Consider the following 16,863-nt stretch of genomic DNA (forward strand, 5'->3'; position numbering starts at 1 on the left):
TGTGTGACCTCATGCCCCTACCTGGCCACACCTGGTGCCCACCACCAATCAGGATAATTAACCACTCCCCTTTGGAAGTGGGTTAAAAGCCTGGGACATGGTGTGTCTGCCCTTCTCTTTTTTCTGTTTCCTGGCCTCTTGCCAGGAGGGGGCTGGCAGTAGCCCTGGGCCTCCAGGGCGCATGGCTTTGGGGCCACCTGCCCTAGGCTTTCTGGCCTAGATGCTCCTCCACATGGCTGGCTCCTAGTGCTCGGTATGAACCCAGACTTACCTCTCTCCCTCTCAATAAAGCTCTCACTCTCCTATGCTTATTTTTCACTAAATAAAAGCCAAAAATGTACCATACTGCCTCATTTATTGATGCCTGTATTTAGAATACTTCTCTAAATATTAGGCAAGAACCTTCTCAGGCTTATTAATATTGGGGATTTATTAATAAGCATAAGGTGATATCGTATGGCACCCCAAATTCCTGTAATATATGTGGCATCCCAGATGGCACTTCTGGGGAAATTTAAGGGACCACATTTTTGATATAGATTTTAGGGGGTCATCTCCGATATCAATGCCAGATAAATGTTATACCTTGATTTCCCACCAGTTTAGCTGGAACACTCTCTTCACATTTAGTGAACATTTTACGTAACTATTCACTAAGCAGATATTTACAGAGTGTTTTTCCTGGGTACTGCTTCAGGGATATAGCAGTATGTAAAACCAAATGCTTGCTCTTCACCTAGAGACATAAACAACCTGAGCCTCACCACTACTTTATTTTCACTGTTATTAACAAAGTTATGACAACAGTCAAGGGCCAGATTCAGCAACCCAGGATATATTTTGCTGATCCCTCTTCAGAATAACCATGTAACCATAATACAATTATAGTTAAAGATATGTTATATAAAATATACTCTCATATACAGTCTATATTAAAAATTCCTCAATTTCCATCAGAATGACTTTAACTTTTTAAAATAAATTGATCTTAGAGAAGCATAGAGTAGAATAGTAGTTCCCAGAGGCTGGGAAGGGTAGAAGGTGTTGGGGACAGAAGATTTGCAATGAACGGGTGCTCACATGAGAGGCAGTCAGAGGTGGCAGCTTAACCTTCTGCACCACAACAACTGCCCCCTTTATCTTGGTTTTTTCATCTTCTTAATGGCTAGCGATATTGGGCATTTTTTTATATATTCATTAGCCATTTGTATTCCTTCTTTGGAGTAATATCTATTCAGGTCCTTTGCCCATTTATTAACTTGATTGGTTGCTCTGTATTTGAATTCCTGATGTATTTTAGATACTGCAAATATTTTTTCCCATTCTGTCAGTTGACTTTTCATTCTACTGATTAGTTCCTTTACTATGCAGGCTACAATTATTTACAAACAAATTTGTAAAAACTTACTATATGCTCTATTCTGAATTATATACTTTGTTTACCCTATGTATACAAAGAAATATACCATAGCGTCTTCCTAAGTATCAAAATTTACACTTGTGGGGTCTTTTGGCATGATAATGATTTTAACAAATGACAGAATAAAACTTCAGGAATGCATGTAGATGGCTGATTTGTTTTGCCTAGAAGATTGAGCAAACATATTAAAGTTATGATATTTTGAAATATGAGACAATATTTGATAAGAATAAGGAAATACTATTCATAATAATGAAACAACATGACCAAAAATATAATCATAATACATAGATTATGTAAATTCCATGGTATATAAATACCATATATCCATATTACAATTTATATGGATATTTTGAAGGTACTGTAAAGGGAGTGTCTATTTGACTATATTTTGGGCTTGTCAGAATATAGTGTTACAAGAAACTGAAATATAAAATGGGGCACATAAAGATAAGAAATGAGGAGTAACTATAAAGTTTACTGATAGATACTATCTAAATAATTTAGAAGATAACTCTCATAAGAATGTGAAGAACAATGTAATTTTGAGGAAATCTATCATAAAAGCCATAAAAATAGTATAGAAATTTATATCAAATGCCTACAAAGGACATTGGCAGGGGAAATAAAAGTTATGGAATCAGATACATGACATTATACTGATATACTTGGCAGAGTTTGGAAATTTATTAGATTCAGAATTTGTGAAATAGAAACTTATTTATAAATTTAACAAATATTTATTCAATAAACAAATCTAGTACTATATAATAAGTAATTAGTCCCAAAAGAAAAATAAAGTTCCATTATCCATTATCTGTGATAGAATGTCAACATAGAAACTTAGTTCTATAGATTTATCTTCATGTAGGTTCTGTCAATTTGTCTATTTGAGCTTAGCTGTCCTTACTTTATTACTTAGAACTGCAGACTTAATTTGCCATGTTTTCCTTAAGCCCAAGATTAGAACCTAATCCTCCTCTCAGGCAGCTACATCCTCCTCATCTCACTTGAGATGTTTAGGGGGGAATCATTTATTCTCCTACAATTCTGTAAAACATTCCTATATGAAACAGATCTTTGCTTCAACGAAATATCTCAGTTATGGTAACTTTGTATTTATTGTCCATCTTTGTCTTGGGGATAATGTTCTTATACCTCTACTTATCCTGGTCCCTCTCTCATATATGGCATTATATACTTACTTCCTCTTCAATGCATCATGTTTTAAATGTCAAATGATAATTAAATTTATAGATAAGCACAAGCCTAAATGAACATGCTAACTATTCAACACAATAGGCAGTTCTTGGTTTGTCTAAAGGCTTCTTTTCAGGGTTGTCCATTGAATGCCTTTGCTTTGAGTCACATTTCTCAATAAAACACAAATGACTTGGTTCATCCGGAGAAAATGCACACATGTACTGCAATGCTAGTCACTTCTGCTTGAGTGGTTTTGATATAACAGGTGTTCCATCTTGTCAGTTTCTGATCACAAAGGAATTTCTCAGATTCCTTCTTTTTGTACTGATTACTTTGGGCTATAGACATCTGTGTAACCATTATGGAATAAGTCTTGGATCTCTGATTTCTTAAATGTACTTAGTTGTTTTACCTTTATTTCTTGAGGTGAATAAAGCATATACAAATCTAGACTGTGAATAACTTATTATGTGAAAGCTCATAAGCATATTTGTTAAATGATACTTTATAGTACATTTATTGCAATTGAGATTTTCATATCTATGGCTCGTTTTATTCTGAGTATCATTCATTGTCTATTACATCCAGTTTACGTCAGGAAGCTATTGATAAAATGAAGCTCTTCTGTGAACATGTTCATCCTTATTTTCTTAAAAAAAAAAACTAAAAGAATAAACATTTACTATACTTGATTGCACACTTCCAAGTCATAGTATTCTACAAGTTGATATTCAAATTTTTGTAATATTTTAGGATTAATATTCATTAAATAAATTTTCAACATCTAGAAAGTTTTGTGAATCTTCATGATAGTCATATGTGGTAGACAAATAACATGATTTTAAGATAACAACTACAAATCACTAATGGTAACTAAATTATTAGCCCCTGTGCATGTATCACTTCAGTTTCTTAAAAGGTTTTTATTTTAAAGACTTTCGTGTATTTTAAAGTTTGGAGAAAGACTGAGTAGAAGGCACAGTTATACAGTTCCATTAACACTGCCATAGTTGTAGTTTAAATCCTTAACATTCCTCCCCTCAGAATGATACAATTTATACCAGTGGTGAACCTACATATATATGTTATCATACAAAGTACATAGTTTATGTAAAGGTTCACTCTTGGTTTTGTGCATTTTATGGTTTGGGCAACCATATATGAAATATGTGAATCCTTAGAGCATTACACAGAGTAAATTCACTGTCCTAAAAGTCTTTGTATTTGCCTAATTATCTTTTCTTCATCCCACCACTGGTAATCTTTCTTCTGTCCAAATACTTTAGCCTTTTCCAGAATGTCACATAGTTGTAATCATATAGCATGTTATCTTTTTTTTTGTTTGTTTTTTTTTTTTTTTGGTCAGGCAGAGTGGACAGTGAGAGAGAGAGAGAGAGAGAGAGAAAGGTCTTCCTTTTTCCTGTTGGTTTACCCCCCAATGTTGCCTGTGCACCGCATCAGCTGGTGCACTGTGCCGATCCAAAGCCAGGAGCCAGGTGCTTCTCCCGGTCTCCCATGTGGGTGCAGGGCCCAAGCACTTGGGCCATCCTCCACTGCACTCCTGGGCCACAGCAGAGAGCTGGACTGGAAGAGGAGCAACCAGAACTAGAACCTGGTGTGCTGGCGCCGCAGGCGATTAGCCTAGTGAGCCGCAGCGCTGGCCTAGCATGTCATCTTTTGACTTGCTTCTTTTTTTTAATAATATGCATTTACATTTTATCCACATTTTTCCATGAATTGATAGCTCATTTCTTTATAGTGCTGAGAAATATTTCCATTGTCTAGATGTACCATTATTTATCCATTCATTATCAAATGATATCTTAGTTGATTCCAAATTTAAAAAAAGAAAATTAATAGGTAAATGCTTTATTAAATAAGTTCCAAAATGCTTTTTGGGCACATGTTTCAGACTACCTAAGAGAATACATATGTTTCCTAAATATTTAGAAAACAATGTCTTTTTAAGCTTCTTTTGAAACTCATCAGCCCAGGAGCCTCTAGGCATTTTTCCAATCATTGGGTGAAATGATCATTTTTCCAGCTGATTATCGTTAGTAGCCCTTGCCTATATTCCTACCGAAGCATGATCTTTTAGCCTTTCACATGTTGAGCACTTTATCTGGTGTAGCATTAAACCCTTGATGGTAAATTAAAAATATGTTTACTGCTCTTGCCTCTACTGTTAAGGAACAGTGTTTCTTCCTCTTCTCCTCCCCCCCCTTCTTCCTCCTCCTCCTCCTCCTTCTTCTTCTTTTTCTATTCTTTTTTTCTACTTCTTATTCTCCTTATTATTATTATTATTATTATAATTAGCTGTTGAATTCTTTACTTAGTGGAGAGTTAAGCTTATGGCTATAAAATAAACTGAAAGTATGTCACTATAAAGATTAAAAAAATAAGAAAGGAAGGAGGAGGGAGGGTGGGAGCACTGCCAGGAAGGAGGATAGGGTGGGAAATATCATTATGCTCCTGAAACTGTATATATGAAAAAAATGAAATTTGCTTCCTTATATAAATAAAAATTAAAACAAGAAAGGGGGGGATGAAGAAGGAAGGGGAATTGTGTCTACGACATTTGTTGAATGTTAAAAAACTAAAACACTGGGATCAGTGTTGTGGTGCAGTGGGTAAAGCCGGAGTCTGCAAAGATAGTATCCCATATTGGCACCAGTTCACGTCCCACCTGTTCCTAATTGAATTCAGCTCTCTGCTAAAGGCTTGGGGAAAATAGTAGAAGATGGTTCAAGTATCTGGGCTCTTCAACCAACGTGAGAGACCTGTAACAAGTTCCTGGCTCCTTGGCTTCTGGTTTCGTCTTGGCCCAGCCCTGGTTGTTGCATCCATCTGGAGAGTGAACCAGCAAATGGAAGATCTCTGTAACTGACTTTCAGACAAGTAAATAAATCTTTAAAAAAATTGAAACTTAAAACCTAAAAATAAAAAAGCCCACAGAACTATTTCTAGAGTACAAAGTTTTGTATTAAGCAAACCTGATACTCCTTTAAGTTATACCACTCCTTTATCTTCCTTTACAGTTGGAAAGAAAATGTGCTACACCAATTAGTCTATTTCTGTAGCCTTGTGTTCTCAGCCTTTGCATCTTATACAGGTGAATTTTTAGCTGAGTTTCTTCCAATCATTTAAAGGAGTCCTCAAGAAAATTAACAACCAGTTTTCATTTTAAAGTTTTATTCATTCATTCATTTATTTGAAAGAGTGACACAGAGTGAGGGAGATACAAAGGAAGAGGGAAAGATTGGCCATCCACTGGTGCACTGACCAAACACCTGCAACTATCTTCATAGTTCCCTTCCATAAAGGGAACAGCCATGGAGTGATAGCCATGCTGAAAGATTCCCTATCCTTGTGAACTCAACTGCCAGAAAAAGATTTCAGATTTTTCATGTAACAGATTAGTAAGACAAGAATCCACACATGGTATATAAGGAGCTATTCTTCTTTTGAAATGTGAGGTACTGACGTTTGTTCTATCTACATAGGACTGAACTTTTAGAGCTCAATAAGGAAAATGCCAACTAAAATCAAAGATCTCTATTGAAATCAATCTTGTAATGTTCTGGTATTTAAAATAATTAAGAATGTAAAAATTAGGCTTCATGAAAGAACTATAATTGATTAATAATAAATAATTTGGAGCAGTTCATCTACAGATAACGTTGTACCTGTCAGGAGAGAGTCAAATCAGTATGAAACAAAAACAATTCTCTCATGTCAGAAAACTAGGCAATTTATTTCATACAAATGACAGATATAAAGAAGGATTAGGTTGCTCATGAGATGAATTAAGTAGTCCAAAGGAAGGGGGTTGGACAAGAACCAAGTGTGGGGAGTAGGGCCCGTCTCCCATAATATGGCAGGGCCTGTCGCCCGGGAGACAAATAAGTACTAAGACTGTGGACAAATAAATACTGAGGATAAATACTGAGACTACTGAGACTAGACTAAACTACTGGAACTGCTAAGACTAACTCTATGTGCCTGATCTCCCACAATATGGTGCTGAGAGAGAGTAAACAAATCCTACACAGCTGCCTCATCAATTAGCTGATTCCGGATCCAACTCCTGATTGGAGGAGAGCAGCGTACTTAGCGCGTGGGGAGAGAACGCCAGCAGAGGTGGGATTGGTGGAAGAGGACTATAAAGGAGGAGAGAGACAACATGCAGGAGGAACATCTGAGAACCCCTGAGAGAGCCGGCCAGCAGTGTGCCGCTCCTCCGTGGAGGCGGGGGGTGGGTGGGGTGGGTGGGGGTGGCAGCTAGTCCGGAAGGACCAGGGAAACCAGGGAAAGAAACAACAGCAAATCCGTTGCCGCTCTTCCGCGAGCCTGCGGAGCAAGCGACAACCAAGCATTACAGGGTATATTTTAGTTGTACCACTATAGTACCAGGGGAAGACATTCAGTGAAAGGATATGTGATATATAAATAAGCAAGCTATCATAGAAAGTTTGTGTAAAAAGCAAAAATAAATAACATATGTACTTCACAGCTTACCTATACATTAGCCCATCAGATTTAATTATATATGGAAAATAATTCAAAAAACATTCTTCATTGAGGATACCAGGTCAGAGTCTTTAACAGAATTATCTGTCTGCATAAACACATGTACTTTGCAACTAATTGAACTGAAACTATACCACAGTACTTTTCTAAAAGCTTTATCTTTATTTAAAGGAAGAGAGAGAGAGAGAGAGATTCCATGAACCAAATGTTTGCAATGACCAGGGATAGGCCAGCCCAAAGCCAGGAGTTAGGAATTCCATCCAGGTCTCAAACATGGCTGGCAGAGGTCCAAATACTTGAGTCATGCTAAGCTGCCTTCCCTGTTGCACTGCTTAGGAGCTGGATTAGGAAGTAGAGCATTCAAAACTTGATTGACTCTCTGATATGGGTTACAGGCATCATAGGCAGTGGCTTAATCAGCTGTACCACAACACCTGCCACCATACTACAGTTCCTACAATAACAGAGAAACATCATGAATACAAGACTAAATTGCTAGATTTTTCTCACCAGCTGTGTATATAGGAAGATAAAGCTTGGTAACAATTATGTAACTTGAGGATGAGAGTGAATCAAGATAAAGGAAACCAAGTTGATGATTATATTAGAGTGGACGTGGTAAATAGGATATTATTATATTTAGAAGTCTATTAGTTGGGGGAAATAAGAATAAAAATAAAGACACGACAAAGGAGAGGCAACAAGTATGGGGCTGGCATTCTTGGAAAAGTGTGTTAAGCTGTTGCCTGCAATGCAAGCATCACATATGAGCAGTGGTTCCAGTCCCAGTTGCTCCATATCCAGTCCACCTCTCTGCTAATGGCCTGCAAAAGGCAGCATTAGATGCCGCAAGTGCTTTGGCTTGCATCCATGTGAAAGACCCGGATAAAGCTCCCAGCCTCAGCTTTTGGGGAGTGAATCATTGGATATGAGCTCTCTCTCTCTCACCCCCCCCCACTGACTTTGCCTTAAATAAATAAAATAAATCAAATCATTAAATAAACAAATAAAACAGAAACTGGAAGTAGAAAGAAGTGTGTGATACTGTTTCCAAAATTTCAAACTGGGAAATGGAAAGCTGAATAGGGAATGTAGATGTTTATATGTGTGTGTATGTGTATGTATTTAATAACTGGCTATTCTATGCTAACTCAGGACTTTTAAAACAATAATAATATTAATATACATATAAGTCTATAGTTTACCAAGAATTTACTATGGTTTCTGTTTGTGGGAACTGCATTTTTCTTGAATATGTCAAAAGTGTATAAAACCTTACTCCAGGGATTGGTTTTGGATCCTTGATCAAATATGAGTTGGCTGTAGATGTTTGGATTGAGTTCTGGTGTTTCTATTCTATTCCATTGGTCTATCCATCTGTTTCTGTACCAGTACCATGCTGTTTTGATTACAACTGCCCTGTAGTATGTCCTGAAATCTGGTATTGTGATGCCTCCAGCTTTGTTTTTGTTGTACAAGATTGCTTTAGCTATTCGAGGTCTCCTGTGTCTCCATATGAATTTCAGCATCATTTTTTCCAGATCTGAGAAGAAGGTCTTCGGTATCTTGATTGGTATTTCATTGAATCTATAAATTGCTTTTGGGAGAATGGACATTTTGATGATATTGATTCTTCCAATCCATGAGCATGGAAGATTTTTCCATTTCTTGGTATCCTCTTCTATTTCTTTCTTTAAGGTTTTGTAATTTTCATCATAGAGATCCTTAACGCCCTTGGTTGAATTTATTCCAAGGTATTTGATTGTTTTTGTAGCTATTGTGAATGGGATTGATCTTAGAAGTTCTTCCTCAGCCATGGCATTGCCTGTGTATATAAAGGCTGTTGATTTTTGTGCATTTATTTTATACCCTGCTACTTTGCCAAACTCTTCTATGAGTTCCAATAGTCTCTTAGTAGAGTTCTTTGGGTCCCCTAAATACAGAATCATGTCATCTGCAAAGAGGGATAGTTTGAGCTCTTCCTTCCCAATTTGTATCTCTTTAATTTCTTTTTCTTGCCTAATAACTCTGGCTAGAACTTCCAGAATTATATTGAATAGCAGTGGTGAGAGTGGGCATCCCTGTCTGGTACCAGATCTCAGTGGAAATGCTTCCAATTTTTCCCCATTCAATAGGATGTTGGCTGTGGGTTTTTCATAGATTGCTTTGATTGTATTGAGGAATGTTCCTTCCATACCCAGTTTGCTTAGAGTTTTCATCATGAAAGGGTGTTGTATTTTATCAAATGCTTTCTCGGCGTCTATTGAGATAATCATATGGTTTTTCTTCTGCAGTCTGAGTAAGGACAGTCTATTCAATAAATGGTGCTGGGAAAATTGGATTTCCACATGCAGAATCATGAAGCAAGACCCCTACCTTTCACCTTACACAAAAATCCACTCAACATGGATTAAAATCTAAATCTATAACCTGACACCATCAAATTATTAGAGAGCAATGGAAAAACCCTGCAAGATATAGGTACCGGCAATGACTTCTTGGAAAACACCCCAGAAGCACAGGCAGTCAAAGCCAAAATTAACATTTGGGATTGCACCAAATTGAGAAGTTTCTGTACTGCAAAAGAAACAGTCAGGAAAGTGAAGAGGCAAACAACAGAATGAGAAAATATATTTGCAAACTATGCAACTGATAAAGGGTTGATAACCAGAATCTACAAAGAAATCAAGAAACTCCACAAGATCAAAACAAACAACCCACTTAAGAGATGGGCCAAGGACCTCAATAGACATTTTTCAAAAGAGGAAATCCAAATGGCCAACAGACACATGAAAAAATGTTCAAGATCACTAGCAATCAGGGAAATGCAAATCAAAATCACAATGAGTTTTCACCTCACCCTGGTTAGAATGGCTCACATTCAGAAATCTACCAACAATAGATGCTGGAGAGGATGTGGGGAAAAAAGGGACACTAACCCACTGTTGGTGGGAATGCAAACTGGTAAATCCACTCTGGAAGTCAGTCTGGAGATTCCTCAGAAACCTGAAGATACCCTACCATTCACCCCGGCCATCCCACTCCTTGGAATTTACCCAAAGGAAATGAAATTGGCAAACAAACAAGCTGTCTGCACCTTAATGTTTATTGCAGCTCAATTCACAATAGCTGAGACTTGGAACCAACCCAAATGCCCATCAACAGTAGACTGGATAAAAAAATTATGGGACATGTACTCTATCGAATACTATACAGCAGTCAAAAAAAAAAAAAAAACCGGTCATTTGCAACAAGATGGAGGAATTTGGAAAACATCATGCTGAGTGAATAAGCCAGTCCCAAAGGGACAAATATCATATGTTCTCCCTGATCAGCAACGACTAACTGAGCACCAAAGGGGAAACTTGTTGAAGTGAAATGGACACTATGAGAAACAGTGACTTGATCAGCTCTTGTCCTGACGGCTGATGTACAATGTAATACTTTATCCATTTTAGTATTTTTTTTTGTTGTTCTAGTACCATTGGTTGAACTCTGTAATTAACACACAATTATTCTTAGGTGTTTAAATTTTAACTGAAAAGTGATCCCTGTTAGGAATTTGGAAAACATTATGCTGAGTGAAATAAGCCAATCCCAAAGGGACAAATACCACTTGTTCTCCTTGATAGGTGACAACTAACTGAGCACCAAAAAGGAAACCTGTTAAAGTGAAATGAACACTAGGAGAAACGGTGACTTGATCAGCCCTCACCCTGACTGTTGATGAGCAGCTTAATATGTTATCCCTCTTAGTATTTTTTTTTTGTTTGTTCTACTTAATACTTTTGGTTCAATACTATAATCAATACACAATTCTTCTTACGTGCTGAAACTTAACTGAAAAGTGATTGCTATTAAATATAAGAGTGGGAATAAGAGAGGAAAGAGATGTACAATTCGGGACATGCTCAAGCTGACTTACCTAAAATGGTAGAGTTAGAAACATACCAGGGGATTCCAATTCAATCCCATCAAGGTGGCATGTACCAATGCCATCTCACTAGTCCCAGTGATCAATTTCTGTTCACAATTGATCATAATGATAGGACTAACAACCAAAGGGATCATATAAACAAGAATAGTGTCTGCAATATACTAGCTGATAGAATAAAGAAGGGAGAGAAAGACCCAACATGGGAAGTGAGATACACAGCAGACCCATAGAATGGCAAATGTCCTAACAGCACTCTGGCCTCAGAATCAGCCCTTAAGGCATACGGATCTGGCTGAAATGCCCATGAGAGTATTTCAAGCATGGAAAGCCAAGACACTCTGGGGGGGGAAAAAAAAAAAACCTAAATGAAAGATCTCTGTGGGTGAGATCCCAGTGGAAAGAACGGGTCATCAAAGAAGGAGGTATCTTTCTCTGAAGGGAGGAAAGAACTTCCACTTTGACCATGGCCTTGTCTAAATATGATCAGAGTCAGTGAACTCAGGGGGCTTCTATAGCCTTGGCAGCTCATGACAAGAGCCTAGGGTGATTACTGATGCCATAAACAAGAGTGTCAATTGGTAAAGTCAACAACAGGAGTCACTGTGCACTTACTCCTCATGTAGGATCTCTGTCCTTAATGTGCTGTACATTGGGATTTAATGCTATAACTAGTACTCAAACAGTATTTTTCACTTTATGTTTCTGTGTGGGAGCAAACTGTTGAAATCTTTACTTAATGTATGCTAAACTGATCTTCTGTATATAAAGAGAATCGAAAATGAATCTTGATGTGAATGGAAGGGGAGAGGGAGTGGGAAAGGGGAGGGTTGCGGGTTGGAGGGACGTTATTGGGGGGGAAGCCATTATAATCCATAAGCTGTACTTTGGAAATTTATATTCATTAAATGAAAGTAAAAAAAAAAAAGATGAAGGAAAAAAAAGAAAAAAAAAAAAAGAAATGAAATGGCCACACTCAACAAGGCACTGAGGTTGGGTGACAAAAAAAACCTTATAAAGTATATGTATAATGCTATAAAATAGATTGTGTGAACAACTCTTGTTATTTACTTTAACTTTTATAGAGGGTAGTGTTTGAAAATACATACTATATAAAAGCAGTGTTCTTAAAGCACAGTTTTAGATGATTAAGACATTATGTTTTGAATGATTAAGATATGCTATTCTTTTGTGTATATTTAAAGCACCTTACAATTCTTTTATATTAAATTGGCTTAAGAACATGATACATACTAAGGCAATTGTTTCTTCATAGAAGCAAGCAAATAATATGTATTCATTCAAATGTTTAATTTATGCTAAACCATGAATTATTATATCCTATACTTAAAGTGCCATTATTATCTTTGTGTTATATAATGGATTTGTAAAATAAAAAGACACCAAAAACAAAAGATTCTTTGGAAAATATATTTGAAATTCATAATGAAAATGAAATTTATGAACAAAAAGAACAAGAGTGACAGTAAGACAAATCTGGAAAACTGGGCTACACAGATAACCAGCAGTAACAGAACTAAGGGACTTAGCAAGCTTCTCAGTAGTTGGAGATTCTGATATGCTGGCATAGCTACATTACTATTCACTCTGCTATTTATTTGGACAGATTATGGACCCCATATCCAATTAAGCTTCAATTCATTTCACAACAAACTAATTAATTTTCATCACATTTCCAAGAAACACAATATTTTAAGCATACTGTGAGGAGACTCGAGGCATAATGATAAACCTCTGGCTCTATACAAAGAACGAGATAGTTCGAAACCTTTATTCTATGTGGACATGAAATAAGTGCACTAAAGTACTTAATCAAGTTCAGATAAAGAGTCAAAGAATCAGTTTTTTTTTTTAATTTCACATAATCTGCCAGTACACATAACATAGTCCTCCTATTAGTCTCATATACACAGATTTGTTACTATCAGTGAATAGTCACAGACAGAGGAAGAAACCAGAAGCAAACATCCTTTTTGAATCTTATTTGTCAACCTATACCAAATTCAGGATATGTCATTATTTTGTCAACCAGGACTATCGTTAATGCTGTTGACTTGCTCTACTTATAAAGTTGCCTAAAAATTTCATACTGGTTGTCTTGTACAGTTTACCTGTTAGAATGTATAAAGTTATAGCCAGGAAAAATATACACATCTTTTTAAAAAATAAACGTAACAAGAAATAACATCAAATGCCTATAAAAAATGACTCACACCATCCGGTTGAGTTGATTTTAGATTTTATTGGGTTACAATTTTAGGAGTGCCCTGGCATCAGAATCAGCCCTTAAGGCATTCAGATCCGGCTAAAAAGCACATGAGAGTATTTCAGGCATGGAAAGCCAAGACACTGTGGAGAAAAAAAAAAAAAAAAAACAACTAAGTGAAAGATCTCTGTGAGTGCGATCCCCAGCGGAAACAATCGGTCATCAAAGAAGGAGGTACCTTTCTCTGAAGGGAGGAGTGAACTTCCACTTTGACTATGTCCTTGTCTAAATAAGTTCAGAGTTGGCAAACTCAGAAGTCTTCCATAGCCTTGGCAGTTCATTACAAGAGCCTCGGGTGATTACTGATGCAATAAACAAGAGTGTCAATTGTTAGGTCAACAACAGGAGTCACTGTGCACTTAATCCTCACATAGGATCTCTGTCCTTAATGTGTTGTACTATGTGAATTAATGCTATAACTAGTAGTACTCAAATAGTACTTTATACTTTGTGTTTCTGTGTGGGTGCAAACCATTGAAATCTTTACTTAGTATATACTAAATTGATCTTCTGTATATAAAGACAATTGAAAATGAATCTTGGCCGGCACCGCAGCTCACTTGGCTAATCCTCCACCTGCGGCGCCGGCACCCTGGGTTCTAGTCCCAGTTGCGGTGCCAGATTCTGTCCCGGTTGCTCCTCTTCCAGTTCAGCTCTCTGCTGTGGCCCGGGAGTGCAGTGGAGGATGGCCCAAGCACTTGGGCCCTGCACCCACATGGGAGACCAAGAGGGAGCACCTGGCTCCTCGCTTCAGATCGGCACAGCGCGCCGGCCACAGAGCACAGCCGTATTGGCCATTTGGGGGGTGAACCAATGGAAAAGGAAGACCTTTCTCTCTGTTTCTCTCTGTGTGTCTAACTCTGCCTGTCAAGAAAGAAAGAAAGAAAGAAAGAGAGAGAGAGAGAATCTTGATGAAGAATGGAATGGGAGAGGGAGTGGGAGATGGGGTGGTTGCAGGTGGGAGGGAGATTATGGGGGGAAAGCTGCTATAATCCAAAAATTATACTTTGGAAATTTATATTCATTAAATAAAAGTTAAAAAATTTCATCTAATATTGAAAAAAGTAGGAGTGCCATCATAAAGAATTAAAAAACAACTATAAAAATGAGAATCTGAAGTATGTGATGTTTCTTATCATGTTGTAATGAGGAATGCAAAATGCTGAGTAACATCTTCAAATAAAGGCCCAGGAGAAGCCTTAATAGAATCGAAACAATGATGGTCACTAGGAGTTGTACTTAACATTTGGTTGCCCTTAAGTGCGTTGATGCCAGAATTCTATCATTGGTATAAATCAAGGCTTTCATGCTTTTGCATTACATATTTTAAATATTGTGCATTCCTAAAACTCAAATTAGCATTCTGAGATTAAAATATAAAAAACTACTAAGAAAGTAAGATGGTTGTCAACTGCTGGCTAGACTATGTTATCAAAATGATGGAAAAGTAGCTACGTGCAAAAATAAACATAATGTTCTCTCCACAGGGTATGATGGAGATAAGTACTAGTTTCTCTACTGTAGCTACCACAATTGTGAAAGAATCAATGGCAAATTAAACTGCACAAACCCTTAGGGGAAGGAGGAGGAAGGAAAACAAGCACCAGTGTATGCAAAAGGGCTCAAATCAATTTTTCACCCTAAACATTGTGAGGTTCATTAGTGTTGCTAGCATTAAGGGAAAGGTAAAGACAGCAAAGTGAAGATTTTATCTCTTTTCACTTTAATTATAGGTTGCTGCAGTAAGAACTAGCTTTCAGAGTTGCTAAAATAAGATTGCATTCATATATTAATTGGATTGCTTTAAGAATAAAGGAATGAAAAATTTTATTTAACATAAAGAAATAAAATATAGCCTACTGGCATTTTTCTTCATTTCCTTATTTTCTTATTTTGTAGCTGAAATAAAAAGAAACTGTCTATATCAGACACTGTTTTCAAAATGAGTGCTGAAATTCACAAAGACGGTTCCTTAAAAGTCTACTCATGAACCCAAAGACAAAAAGAAAGCAATTTTCAAACAAAAGCAATTTTCCAAAATGCTCTGCTCACACTTGATCATTAGATGAATTCTATGTCTACTTGACCTTGAGTAATATTGTTCAGCTCATTGTTCTGATGAAAATTAGTGAACACATGACACTTGGTTACCCCAGTGAAAGTGAGTCCAGTTGCAGATGCTTAGAAATACACATCAGTAGCCTCAAGGTTCTAATAATAATTGTTGCTTCTGATCAGTTTAATTTATCTTAACAATGCTAACAAAAACAGAAGAAAATGGTCGAACATTTGTTGGTCAAAGAAATGTTACTTATGAGGCAAGTCTGGCTTGATAACATTGAGAGGGAGGAATGTGGAGAGGTGGAGAGCGTGATGAGAGTGAATATAAGAATGAGAGAAAATGAGAGCAAGAGAACAGTTATTTTAGCAAGCATGCTCTGCTGGCAATGCTGGAAATTAACCACAAACCAATGGCACGGCAAATGAGGTTAGTTACTTTGAGCAATTCCTGTGCTTTCAATGCTGTGAGCATTCTCTTCTGCTTCGTGTAATTGAACAAGATTGTCGGGTGACTTTTATTTTTCACATTTGAGACTAACACTTCAATCAAAGCCAGCTGTCCTTCAAGTAAGACTGAAAAGTCCAAGCTGTGGTACTTTTACATTCGAACAGATGAAATGTTTGATGAGGTAGGGGAAAAATGCAACATGATATCGCTGACATAATTATCTAAAAACCATATAGACTGGGAATGTTTCAAAAAGTATTCAAAATGACCACTCATGTGCCTTTCCCTCTTTTAATTAGTAAATGCTCTTTGAAACTCTATTACATGCTATTCTAAAATAAACAAATGAATGAAACAGTGCTTGCAGAGGAAGATTTTGCAGTAAAGCAAGGGAAAGACAACTAGATAAATCAAGATGGAATGGTAGATATAACAGTTTATCAAGACAGTGCTGTGGTAGTAAACCAAAGAGATTCTGGAAAATTGGAAAATGGTCAACACAGAAGCAAACACTTGAGATGGATTTTGAAGGAACAGTAGCTGTTGATTCAGTCAAAAGCATGCAGGCCTGGAGAAGAAGAAATAATAAATTAAAATACCAGCTGTGCAAGTGCATGGTGGAATGAGTCTCTGTGTTTGAATAACAGTATTGTTTCATGTGGACAGGATTTCAGACAACGTATATGTGCGAAATTGTGATTGAAGATGAAGCAAAAAAAAAAAAAAATAGAATGAGGCCAAAATCTAACAGGGTTTGTCTGCAACACATGTTTAAGCTGAAAACATGTGATCCCTAGGACAAAAATTCTATGACTCATGGACTTGAAGAGGGAAAGCTGAGAGGTTATGAGGTTGCATAAGTCTCTATTCCAGTATTCTGAAATTCTATTACATGCCTCCATCTTGCAAATACTAAATATTTGTTGAATTAGTGGATGGATGAATGAACACAGTAATGTGAACACAGTAATATGCAACTG

General features: G+C 36.9%; 1 protein-coding gene across 2 annotated transcripts in view; it reads right to left on the reverse strand.

Annotated features, from left to right (window-relative positions):
* ROBO1 (roundabout guidance receptor 1) overlaps positions 1-16,863 on the reverse strand; it is a 1,215,767-nt gene that overhangs the window by 1,039,879 nt on the left and 159,025 nt on the right. The window lies entirely within an intron of this gene.

This window comes from Oryctolagus cuniculus, chromosome 4, assembly GCF_964237555.1.
Source record: "Oryctolagus cuniculus chromosome 4, mOryCun1.1, whole genome shotgun sequence".
Lineage (NCBI taxonomy): Eukaryota > Metazoa > Chordata > Mammalia > Lagomorpha > Leporidae > Oryctolagus > Oryctolagus cuniculus.